We start from the raw sequence: 14,635 nt of genomic DNA on the forward strand, positions 1-14,635 counted from the left end.
ATACGAAATATTGATATCCCACAAAATTGTGAGGTGAATTAACTTATGATTACAAGATGAATAAAATATTTTTTATTTGAAATTATTATTTTTGTATGGTAAGTTTATAATGATACAAGGTTGTGCGTTTTATAATCTAAGCGTACAAGAGAAATTTGAAGACTCCGTTCATTGATCGAGGAATTTTCGTAAAGAAATTTTTGAAAATATTAATTTCCATAATAATTAAAAAATATTAATAACCTGTTAGTATAATTTAAAATTTAATATTATTTCTCCCATACCACGTTTTCAACAATTATTATTTGATTAATAATTCAAATCTGATTGGTTCAAAACTTAAATTATTTACTATTAATATTTCTAGTCAATTGCAACAAAAATTATTTAAAAAGTGTTATCGAATATTGTTAACATTACATTTGATTACAAAATTTGATAAAATCATCAATTAATAGGAAAGAAAATGAAACATATTTATTTATGATTTTTATATTTAAAAAAACTATGTTTCAAATCTTCTCATTTTAGTTAAAATTGATTTCAAAAATTGAAAACTTTTCTTGTTTGATTGACAAATTTTATTTCTGAAATAAGACAAAGTTATTTCATAAAATTTTAAATCTTTTGTTCTTTACCTGATAATTTTCTTGGTTATACATTTTTAGGTTGAATGCATGTTTTAGAATCTCAAACCTAAAATTTTAAATCTTTTTTTCTTCACCTGATAATTTTCTTGGTTATATATTCTTAGGTTGAATGCGTGTTTTAGAATCTAATTATTTCGATTTTATAACTCACAAGGAGCAATTTTAATTTCTTTTAAAATTTCGAAATTATTCGATGAAGCGTATAATGTAATTATAAAGAATAAACTTAAGTAATGAACAAATTTAATGCTTTTGGATTAAAATAACATAAAATTGCAATGTTTTACGAAATGCATTTCTAAACTTTTATTATATGTATGCTTAAATTTCAAATTTGTTTTCCAAAATTATTATGATTTCTTATCAATATTATTTTAAAATAATTTTCTCATGACTTTCTTCACTTTGTACTCAAAGAAAACCGTAAATCGTGGAGATCTTGATTTCAGAGATTACTCTTTTAATAATTGAAAAAAATAAAAAAAAATATTCCCATTACTTAAAAGTTGGATAGTAGTTCATAATAGAAAGAAAATATGTTGAGAAGACATTTAAAATTTTTCTGTCAAAATTTAATTTTCGGAAAATATGGTCTTTAATTTGAATGAATTGAGAAATGGAGGATATGATATTATTTTAAGATTAAAAGTGTCATCGAAGTTATTAAAATTCCCTGAGGAACTACATGACAAACTGCTTTGTGTTTTGAAATATAGTTTTCTGATTAATAAACTTTTCTTGCTTTTGTATTTGATAAAAGAAAGGAAAAAAAATCAGAATATTGTGCTCAGTAATAAGTTCCTTAATAATGCATAACTTATTGTTTGATGCTCATTGTGCAAATATATTAGTTTAATGAGAAAGAAAAATAAGTGGAATTTCTATAATTTCATATTCTCTTCCTCATTTATAATGGATTGTTAGATTTTAGATAATTTCAAGAAGGATTCAGCGTACTATTCATTCTCTAATTTGATAATGCTCCTCTCTATTGCGCATGCGTAAAGAAACGTTTTATTTCGTCAAAGAAGATGTAGAGGAAAGATGAAAGAATAGGATATTTACATTTGGCAATAGGGTGAATCTGGATTATTCGAAGACGTAGGAGTTGAAATAATCACTCAACTTTCTGCATGCCATCCCTTAGCAAAGTACTGTTGCGTAATTTCCGGGGTTCGTTTGGATAGTGGAAGTTATATGGTGTGGAGAACGCTCAATCAGCAGGCGAAAGTAGAAAAAGAAACAACGACGTTTATTTACACGAAGACATACAGGACAGCACAAAAACGGCAACAATATACAGCACAGAAGACGATTATCTTCAGCCGAGACGTGCAGACAACAACAGCAGCACTGCTTAGACTCTACTGCAGACTGTAGCGCACAGCTTAATTCAGCACTAGCTTCACTCCGTCGCTGCTCCGCTTATATCTGGAAGGCCAGTTCTTTACCGTCGATCCCGACTACTCTTCGACTCCACTGGTCCACGACTACTCGGCAGCTGCGGGCCACTCCTTTTATAGGTCTCAGGAGGCGGTGCTAGAAACCTCTCAACCAATCAGGAACGTTCGAGGCGTAACTCGGTTCCTACTGGACGGATCGGGAAAATTCTCTATGTTTCGGGTATGATCTATTTTGGCGCCAAAGTCGCCAAATTCGTCGCCAAGTTTGTAGTCAAGCTTTGGGACCTCCTATGGAACCAACTATGCCTAGATTCGTAACAGTATAATCACCAGAAAATGATAGTCTCAGGACCTTGAAACAAACAAGATCCAGAGCTTAAGTACTAAGGTATGCCATGTTTGAGGAATATTTATCAAGCGAAAAAGTCCAAGGTTTTTTTTTTTTTTTTTTTTTTTTTTTTTTTTTTTTTTAGTTTAGTTTAGTTTAGTTCTGAAAAATTTTTTTATTCAAAACTTGATGCACAATTGTATGTTTTAGCATTAAATCTTTACTATTGACCTAATTTTCACTTAATCAAAATACAAATACGTGCCAGTTCTCCCCGAATGTTTCTGAGAAAGACAATGTTTTCCTCTGTATGTTGGAGTTAAATTAATAAGTGGTATCTCTTTAAGATACCACTTAAATACTCAATGTAAATTTGACAATGGAAAATACAGGGCTTTGGCCCATATCTTGAGCACTTCTTTCAAGATAAAGTACCTGGCTTGGTATCAAGTAAAATTAGCCCGCAACTGGAGATATGAATTTCTTTATGCGGCCAGAGACATTTAATGAAAAAGAACTCCATTATTATTTTTCTTTTCCTTCTGTTGTAAACCGAATTGGAATTTATTTTGGAAGCAAAATATATTTGGAAATCATGTAATTACCAAAAATATTATAAGTATTAATCTTAAAAATGTTAAATGTTATAATATTAAATGTCGAAAACGTATTATAAGGGAAAGCTAAACAATCTTTTAATGAGTATTTACTTCGTTTAGATATTACAGAATGACACTATTGATAATAACTGTTAGAATTTAATAAACAAAACTGAAGAATACAATATTTAAAAATATTATTTTAAGAATATTTCTTCATTTTTTTTCGCATTAGTCAAACTTAAAAGGAACAATGTAAAATAGTAGACCCTTAAGGCCACGCAGATTTGATTTCTTTTGATCTGTATATTTATGACTAATTACAGCAAATTTAAAATTTGTATACTTCTCAATCATAAGCAGCATGCCGATCGAGAGAATATAGGTCCAGGCTTCATTTTTAATCAAATAAAGATGCTGAAAATTAGGACGAATTCTGGGCAGCTTCAAAGCAATATTGTGCTGAAGCATCCGGGAATGTGAACTCACTAAAAACTTCTTGGATCACTGAAATCTATTTTATCCTTACGCATAGAAATAATTCTTCATGTCAACCAAGTCTTATTTCTCTTCTGTTGCATCTAGGGATTGCAATACCGGACCAAAATTTCAATACCGGTATTCGGTATTTTTTAGATCTTAATACCGGGATACCGGTTTTAATACCGGTATTAGAAATTTTAGAAAAAGAAAGAAAATACAGGTGTTTCTTTGTTTTATTTGCCAGTTTTATTAGAAATGATAAATATCACAAAAAATAATTTGTAATTTATAAATTATAACAGTATATAAAGAATCCCCAAAAAGTAAAGGAACAACTTATTTATTTAAATCACAAAAAATTGTAAATATCACTATTCAGTTTGTGGTACTAATATAAATTTTTGAAATGTGATCTTAAAAAACATAATGCATCCATTGTAATGTCATTAAGCCTGAAAAGTAATTTTGTGCAAAAATTACTAGCTGTTGAAAACGCTCTTTCGGCATCTATGATAGTTAGTGGTACTATTAGCAATGCACGATATACTTTTTCCAAGAATTTACCTCTAAATCCCTCATCTTCAAATAAATCAATTTCTCGTCGGATGGTTTTGGATAAAGCTGATTTCTTTATTGTATTTTGGTTCGTTGAAATTTTCTTATTTATCGCTAATTCTAATTTTTGATCAAGAGACAATTCCTTTTCACTATCAACATTACTGTCATCATAATCTTAGATAACTGAACCAGATTCTTTTGAATGTGGATACGTTTGAGGGTAAAAAACTTTAAGAAACTTTACTATAAACTTAATCAGATTTGAATTGGTTATTTTCTTTTCTTCGTTTTCATTTTCATTTTTTAAATCATTATAATTATGTAAATACCATAAGACATTTTCTATTTCGATATGCCTTTCTTCTGTGCGATTTTTCAATGTAATATATAATCTTCAGATAGTGATGTGTGCTGTTCTAGTGTGATGTGTGCTGTTAGGAGTAAACGGTTCCAACGTGTTTTAAAATCTATTATTAACATATATTCTGTTTTATTTTCAGTTAATATATATTTTAGTAATATGTCATCTTTTATAACGGAACGTTTAAATATCTTAACAATTTTTCGAACTTTATAAATTATAGGAAGCAATTCTTGATGGGTTCATATTTCATCCTCATTAGCAATATCTTCTTCAACAATTACATTGTCATTATCTTCATTGTCAATATCGCTCTCACTCTTTTCAAAGTTGGAATCCGAAATTTCTATATCCACAGTATTTGGATTCTTCTGTTCTTTATTTTTTCGGTATAACACATCTATTACTTCTAATTGAATTCCATGTGCATAGCACAACTGCTGATTTGCACCAATCAACTTTCCTTTGCATAATTGTTGCTCCATCAGTCGCTAAGGATACAATATCTTCTTTCAGGGATAATCCATGTTTCGCTCATTTAGATTTAAGCAATTAATTAAGCCATTCATTAGTTAATTAATTTCACCCGTTAGGGAGACATAAAAACAAAAACGTATACCATTTTGCTATGTTCGCGATACCTGAACATATAGTGGAGACCATTTTAAAAATTTCTAGTAAATACCGAAAAACCGGTATTTAAACTTGTGAATACCGGTATTACAAAATTGTACAAATGGCTCAAAATACCGGTATACCGGTATTGCAATCCCTAGTTGCATCTACGTCTGAATTTTCTTCACTTTCTTGTTCACTTTTTTCTTCCTGATCATTGACAATTGTTTATGCATCGCTAATATCAGAATCATCTTCCGCCATTTCCCATTCTTCAAACCATTGCATTATAGTTTTATCAAAATCTGGATCACATGATCACATGGCAGAATTTTTTTCCTGTAAGATCTTGGTTGGGTATTATTCATTTCTTTTTAAACAACTATATGTTATTTTAGACAAAAGAAGCTGATTGAAATGTGAAAAAAAGTAGAAATTAAATGGTGCATTATACATATATCACAGTTTCAGAGATGAGGAGTCATTGACTCCCTAAATAACAACAAAAACTTTGATAAAGAATAAACTCAGTTTTACGTGCGTGTTCATACTTTGATTTCTGCCAACACACTGCTAAAAGAGCTACTTGAAGATACTGAGAAAGTGATTGTATTCTTGTACAAAAAAAAAAAAAAAAAAAAAATCACGTGATAATCAGAAATATTGAACAACGCCGAGTCATTTTGACTCCCATTTACAGTTACGGGTTAGAGTCAACACTATCAACTATTAAGAAAAAAATCATACACTTTGCATTCACAGCCAATTTTTATCTTGTATTGTTTTTATATGATAATGAAATGCGTTTGATAGTTTCTTTATATAATAGTATCAGCACATCTGTATATTATCAAACTTCTCAGTTTGCTATCAGAATTTATGAATGTAATTGTAATCTACTTTATATGACTTTCAAATTTATAGATTTCATAAAAATTTATATTAGCAGTTTCTCCAAGAGTGCGAACACTGGGTTCAAAGCTAGGCAATATATTGATATTTAATAATATTAAGTACGGAATTCGTTTTAAATTCGTGCAAAGTTCAAAAATTCATAATAAAACAAGTAATGCTCGGAAAAAAAATTCGGTTTGCTCAAATATGATCAGAGGTGCACTGGATTTGTTTTTCCATGCATTTTTTTTTTTTTTTTTTTTTGTAAAAGTTACCGAAAGTGGGCGCGTGCTCACATTATACAGAAAAGTTTTAGGCAAATCAACTAAACAAAAACAACTAATGAAACAAATATCTATAATATGACATTGTCTATTTGTGTTAAAGTGAAAGTGTTCAACTTGACCTCATCCAAATGGTATAAATGAAAGTGAAGGGCGTCACTAATCTTATAACAGCTGAGTATAGCATTTTGGCGGCCATGTCACCGATGATCCATCGAATGTCATCTTTCAATTCCAGGGTCACAGGGTCAAGTTTAGTGATGGTAAGGGACAGTTAAATTTATCATTCGACCTTCAATGAAAGTGCACAATTAGAACGTCTCTTGCAAAATAGGGCCGGGCATCATCTTGCATGAAGGCGACGACAGTGAAAGTATTCCTGCAGTACAAGCACAATGTTGTCACATAAAAGCGTAACATATCTTTCTGCAGTAGCAGTATCGGATAGCATGTGGATTCACAACTATTGAATTGCGAACTATTCTTGTAGAAACTTTTAACCCCCAACTCTGGATCTGGTAAAATTAGAATGCAGGGATTGAGTGATGAATCCATTTTTAAACATGTTTTTTCTGATAGTTTGAGTTGCAGGAAACATAACAATAAGGTGTGTGGTCGTTCTATTTTGGTTACTTTTGGAATCCATTTCTTTTACCTCTTTATCTAAAAAATGCCAATATTTCTGAACATATTCAAGCAGATCGAAATTTGTTCCGATGATTATTTCTTTTATTACAAAATTCTTAAGTTTGCACTAATTTTTGTTGTACCCTATATATTCTTAAAACCATGACTATCTATAACTTGCTGGAAAAAGTTTATAAAGTTTTAGTTAATTGAAATAAAATGATAATCATAATTTCTGAGAAGTATCTATATTTTTTTAGAGCAGTAAATTTCATGTTCTGCTAGGAGCTGTTTGATCACAGGAAATTACAACATATATTTTATTATTTTATATTCAATGGAATTTTGTGAATATTTCCGTTTCTGCATAAATTCTCTTCGTTTTTAAGATTTTTAGCAAAATAAATTCCTTATTTACATATTTAAAAAATAAAATATATATCCTAATGATTTTTTTTGCATATTTAATGTCAAGAAGTGATATGAAATATGAATTATAATGGGTTTTTTACATATTTACGCCAAAAATCTCACACGTTTTGTTATGCAAATCTATTCGTTTTATAATAAAATCTACATTTTTTTTCATGTTAGCAGTTTAGGAGTAAATTCATAATTTTTTCCTTGTAGGAGTTTTACGCTTATTTTGCCTTCATGGATTTGAATTAAAAACTATACAATTTCTCTGAAGAATTTTGAAACATTAATATAACCGCCTGCTTTTTTAAAAATTTTGTTTGGTGTCTTCTAATTAAATAGTTCATAAAAATAATAATAAAAAAAAAACTGCACAAATCTCATTTTTTTTAATTGATTAGATTTGAAGTATATTTCGACATTATTCGATATTAAATAATCTTAATTACATCCTTTCTGTCGGATTTAATGGAAATTGAAATTTTAAATGTTATCGAACAATTTAATATATCTAATTTAGTATCTGTAGAACTAAGTGTTAGTATCTAAAATGTCTTCAATTTTTTTAAAGGTCTACTTTCTTAAAACCGACTGTTAAGTAAATTATAATTGTAAAACAAATTAGAAATTAAATCATGGCATATTAAACAGAAAATCATTAATGAAATTACGGCATATAATTTTTTTTTACATAGATTAAAGATTTTATCAATACTAATCATGCTGAAATTTTGATAATTTTTAATTTTGATTTAATTTAATTTGATGTTTTCGAATTTGATGATAAATACATTATTTGAAAAAAAAAACTGATTTTTTTTCGACATCTAAGTGGTGTAAAAAAATACAAAACTTTTCAAGATCATTTGGTTCTGAAATCACTGCTCGAGGCAGAAAAATACTTTTGATAGCAATTTTTTTTAAAAAAAGATCTTTAATCCATTTTTCAGCAAACTACCGAAGCAAAGATCTAAAAATAAATCAATATTAGATGTGCTAAGAGGAAAATATCACAGCTTGCTTTCGGATTAGGAAAAGCTGTTTCTCAGATTTTCTGTGAGTAAAGAAATAAGTCCTAATGACACTATACGTTGGTACTGGGATATCTGCCAGATGGAGAGCTCTTAATGATTTTTATCATTACTGAAATATAATTCTGTTCATAAATAGTTTTATTAAAAGAAAGGTTGTTGAAATATAATCAATAAATCTCATAACTCACTTTCAGCTAAATAGAAGTATCAAAATAATTTATATCAACTTAAGTAACAGCAAAAAAAAAAAAAAAAAAAAAAAAAAATTAGAAGGACATTGTGTAAAATATCGATTTTTGGAACTTGAATTTAATATTATCTCTGAACTTTTGACTTTTAAACTTTCTGAAAATTTCAAAGGGAGTGAACAGATATTTGAAGAATTATGAATTTTATTTTCTAGCATACACTTCTTAAAATAATATTTTCCTAATTTTTTCTAAAAAAGAATCAACAGCTTGTTTGCTACATTTCTAGTTTTTTTAAGGTATTTCTCATTTTCACAATCAGGAATCTTTTTGTAGTTATTATGACTGTATCAGTGTATAAATTAGTCAATGTTTAAAAACTTCCATAAGAGAACACAATTTGTTGATTAGATCAGATATTTTTTTAAATCTAATCTCATATAAAACTTCAGGATAATAATCAACTATATATCATGTTTTGAAAAAGAAAGTCTTGAAAAAAGTTTTCAAAATTTCCGGAAATATAAAAGATTTTGAAAATGGTCACATTCATAAAATGTTGTAATAGCGAATGGCTTCAACAGATTTTTAGTTTTCGAACAGAAATATATTTTGCTTTTACAATTCCATTGTTACAATTTTGTTTCAAAGCACACAAAATGTTAATATTTACTTTCCTCAGATAAGTTAGATATTGCAATTTAAATAGATAATTTGACATCTTTAATAATTTGATCACAATGACGCAGTGCTTTAAAAATAAAACTACATGCTAAAAATGACAATTTGGTGTTCAACAAATATAACCTTGCCATGGAATACAATAAAGTTAGCGTTTGCCTTTCATTTACAGTGACTTAATAATATATTTTTACGGCATTCACTGAAGATAAACATTTGTTTATTTATAGACTTTAAGACAGACTATAAATTTTCAAATTTTGCATATAAGTATTTTTGTCATAAAGTTGTAATTCACATTCCTCTATAAACCCAGAAAGATACATCATTCTTATGCATCATTTTGAAGATGAAATATTTTATTCCAAACTGTATGGCCTTCTCTCTTGCCTGAAAAGTGTTACATCGGCTATGGCATTTGTTACAATGGATGCATAAATTCCTGTAAATAAATTCCAAAGATTCATGGATGACTTTGAAATTCCTTTGGTCATAAACAATGATCGATGCTAAACCAATACCTCTTCGAATATCGCTGGTCATCAAGGTTTTATTATTTGTACCACAATAGCTGAGAGAATTCATATTCTAGACTTTCCTGTTTCTGAAACTATGGCGTTTTATGAACGCTGAATTGTTTTCTTTTTTATCTCTTTCAGAGGTTTAGTTTGATGATAGATTTGAGAGGTTTTTGTGACATTTACAGATGTATAAATCTTCTCAGGAATAGGCTGAATTCTTTGTTTTGTGTTAGAATTTCTACAAACGCTAATTGTAGAAAAATTTATACAATATTTTATAAATTAAAATCTTAAATATATTTAAAACCTTGTTACTATTTAGTCAAATGTTTGTTTGATGTTTGAAGTTGAACAAAAATTAAAATGGAAGCTTTATTATGAGTGTTGGTCATGATAATTTAATTCTACTTCTCTTTAAAAGTTAAATATTTTCAACTTCTTATTTAGAAAAAAATTGCAAATTTTTTATTTTTTATTTTTGACTGATTTAATTTGTTTTATTCTTATATATACTTAAAATCTTGTTGCTGTCTAGTACATTTATTAAGTTTTTTTGTCAGTTGAAACATAGATTTCCTCACCTTGTGTATTAGAAATCGAACATCTAAAATAATGTAAATAAAAATATATAAAAAATAACCGACTGCTATTATTATTTATATAAGCAAATAATGGGAACCAAGATTGAGTGGGTTAAAAAGCGTGTAATTAGTTGACCCATTTTATAGTTATATGTGGCTTCCTATATAGTTATGGTACTGTTATGGTTTCGATTTACTTCCACTGGTAAGAGGGAAGTAAATACCATGGTTTGATAGTGATGATGACTCTCCGGTCTCAACCTTAGTTGATAGTCATCTTAACATTATTAATCCGGTCTCAACCTTAGTTGAAAATATATTATCAACATACCCAGGTGCTTTGGCTGGTCGAAAATAAAGCTTTTGCATTAATAGCTGGACATTAAGATTTTGAATTAATATCCGAATTTTTTGCCATCTACAATTCCAAAAAAATATGTAAATTGCCACATTGGTTTGATAGTGCACGGAATTTTAGAATCATAAATCATTTAGTAGAACGGCTTGTCTTGAGTTATATGGCAATATTGAATTATATTTAAGTCCATACAGCTAATGTTAAAAATTCTGTTTAACACAAGGAATAAAATATATCGGTTTTAAAAATCGATAATATGTCATTTATATCATGAAGCATTACTAACAGTTCTTTTTTGAGCATGTAGTACTCACGTGAATAGTTAATATTTATAAATATTGTGCATTTAGTACGCATTTAACTTTTATAAAGTAACAATTTATTTTTCAACATATCTCTGTAAAAATTCCCTATTAAGAAAACATCAGTTAATTGTTATCAAAGATTTTTCAAATTAACTTTTAAATTAATTTTTTCAAATTTTATTTGAATTTATTTTATAAATTATTTACATATTTAAAAGTTACCTTTGATCTTGCATAAAATTAAATATAGAATGTCTAAAATTAAAAAAAAAGATTGTTTGGGTATTATTTTTAATTGCCCGATCACATAAACATATAGAGTGTTTTAAAAAGTGGTATAAGCGTTTATTTAATTAATTAGTGTATAAACATCTTTACTAACTTTGACATAAACTTCTAGTTATAAATTCTCATCAAATAAGAGATCCATAAATATATGATGATATTTTGGTTTTTTAGGAAAAGATTACAAAAAGTTACAAAAATTAAATTTTGCCCGATCCTCATATAAAGAAATGCTAATGAGTGGAATGTTTTTTTACGCTTAGCTTTGAGATCGCAAAATTATACTCTTCTGTCTACAAATTTTGCAGAGATATTAAAAAGGAAAATATATCGATATAAACCTCTATCTTCTAACTCATACTGGTTTTTGAGCTAATATTTCGAAGTCTAGCCTTAATAATAATATACATATCACAATAGCTTATTAAAAGGATTATGAAGATACACTAATAAATTTTTCTCAGATATTGGTAAATTGGTCATGTATTACAGTAACTGAAATGCTTACACAATTTTTCTAAATGAACACATTAAAACAACTAAATAAATGCATTCTTCTAATAAAATTTGCGCACAAGCGGTTCAGTTTATCACTTGTGATATTAAGGCAGATTTTTTTTTAATTTGACAATAAAGATCAGCTTTCCTAAGAAGAAGCATGTTATATACAGAAGATAAGCAATGGTATAAATAAAAGTACACATGAACGAAGTCAAGTGATATAGAAGAAAATTCAACTGGTCCTTGTATGCGAATACACCTACATATTGTTATACAAAATAAGACAATTAAAGAATTTCTAAAAATACCACCCTACACATTTGTAAAAAATTGCTACTAATATTTCCCTTTGATGAGTTATTTATACAAAGAATATATTGTGTTTTTTTCATTTGGAAAGGGATTACTTTGACAATTGTTGTTCGCATTTCTATTAAAGTTCCATTTCTGAGAAAAGAAAAAGTTTATTTCATCTGAAGAGACGAGCAATTGTAAAATTCTAGACGCTGACCATGATCTGACTCTAAGTATCTCTGTAATCCATGAATGCTATACAAATGCCCAATTACGGTGATTTATCTTCGTAGTTCATTTCTGGAATGATGAGTTTTCAATTGGCTATTCATGCGCTAGTATGGGAGTAACTTAAGAAACAAATTAAGTGGCTCCGAAATCTAGAATTTTGGCTTTAATCTAGCATTTTTTCTGAATATTTTGTAAATAACGCTGACATTAGTTAATATATAAATACAGAGAAATCGAATATACATTTTGGACACTTTTTTGTTCGACCTATTGTAATCGAAATTTGACATAGAATTAGAATTGTGGTCAAAAGATCACAAACCAAATTTCATATATAAGTTTTTATAATTTCGAATTATTATATTTACATGAATTAGAATGTACAGACTGACAGACGATCGGCTAAAAAAAAGACAGTTTTTGATTCAAATTTTGATACTCCACATTTTAGATGCAAAATAAGCGAATCAAAATGTTCTAGCTCTTTATGTTTATTCACTTACATTCTGAAAGTCAGAAAAACAGAATCTGCTGATGAATTTGCACAAAATTCCATAGGAACCTACAAAGTTGGTGTTAAAACAGAATATCAAATTTCATCTGTATAACTCAGAGCATTTTTCAGATATCACGTTGATAGATGGACCAGCTTTATTCCAAAAGGGTTTGTTTTGGGCAAGGAAGGTCAGATATTTGGATATCCTATGAAGTCTCGAGTTCAAAGTTTTTGACAACTACTATATCTTCTCTATACTATACTATTCATATACTTCGAATTAAGAAAAGTAAAAAAGTTCATTATTTTCATTATTTAGACAAATACGAGTAAGTTTATAGCAAATACCTACAACAATTGACAATATTATATAATTTTTGTGCGTCATGTAATACGGACTAGTCTTTAATAATCGCGCTTGTCAAATACTAAAATCCGTTACTTAAAATGTTTGACTCTTCCTCGTAGTTGCGAACTATCTGTATTTTGACATACAAATGTATATTTTCTTGACATTTGGCAGCCACTAACTTAGGAAATTCCTCTACTCAGAAACCGTTAACAATATATCGCTAAAAAAAAAAAAAGAAATGTATTAATACTATCAGCGATGTCATAAAAATAAATAAGGCTGGGAAAACTTTGGCACTATTTCAAATTTCTATCTCATAAAATGATTGACCTTATTTGTTGAGTTTAACATCATTGTTGGTGTGCCAGAAAACCATGTTTCAAATTACTAATACCATTTACAGCTATTTTGGAAATGTCTTATTTATACCCTATCAATACATTTTCTAGCCATTCCAAAAATTCATAATGCTAGTAATACGTAAAGAAATAAAAATGAAATAATGTATCAAAAATTGTGTACCTTACACGGCTCAAACTTATAATAAAAAAATTCCCATCGGCAAGCCGGCAGACAAAGGTAGATAGATTCCTTTACATCTAAGTTACTATCTGGCAAAATAAACTGCTGATGTTAGAAACAGTCAAAATTAAGGCTTGAAAATCACTTTTCAACCTCTAACGTGTAAGGAATTGCAGTTATCGGAAAACTTTAAATACAAAAGGTGTTCATCTTAACGAAGCGTTAATTTGGCCAATCGTGTTTATTTTTCTCTCTTCAATATTGAGAAAGTTTTAGCGAAATGAAAGTTACAATCGCGGCATTTTCACCCCGTCTGAGCTCGATGGGCCATTCACGATTTCGCCCGAGGTATTTACAACATACTTCTAACAACATATTTCAAGCTAATGAAAATACAAAAAAAAATTACTCTAGTTATCCTGTTTGCAAGGAAAAAGGTGAAATTCGATCAGAAAACAAGGGATCATATATATATGTTCTCTTGTTTTTTGATCCAATTTCACCTTTTTTATTTAATTAATTTTTTTAATTTTATTCCATACATGAGCCGCCCTGTAAAACTGATTTAATCAGCACTTTCATAAGCTCTAAGTTAAGGGATAAAAATCTGTCAAGCTAAGCGAATTATTTAAAATGATACCTATATTTCCCTTTACTGAGTCTACACATGTCAAAGAATCCCTATCACAATCTCATAGTATAAAATTACTGGGGAAAATAATGCGTTCTCTCTTTAGCTCTTCTGCCCTTGTATCGCTTGTCAGTTTCATCGTCGCTGAATGAAGGGTAGTTTGGGGTTCTAGGGACCATGATCGGTGAAGAACAGAAGAAATTACCCGGAATTCTTATCATAAGAACCATTGCAATAGGTAGTCTTCCTATAGGAATCTGCGTAATAGGAAAGAATATGATCTTTAGGAAATTTTTTATGATCATATTTGATATTACATTATCAAATATGATCATTATTAAAGTGAATAAATTTATGTTTCCAAATTAGAGGAATCGTTATATAAATGGGAAGGACTATTTAATTTACCATTCACATGTCTTCTAATAAAAACCTG

This window comes from Argiope bruennichi, chromosome 4, assembly GCF_947563725.1.
Source record: "Argiope bruennichi chromosome 4, qqArgBrue1.1, whole genome shotgun sequence".
Lineage (NCBI taxonomy): Eukaryota > Metazoa > Arthropoda > Arachnida > Araneae > Araneidae > Argiope > Argiope bruennichi.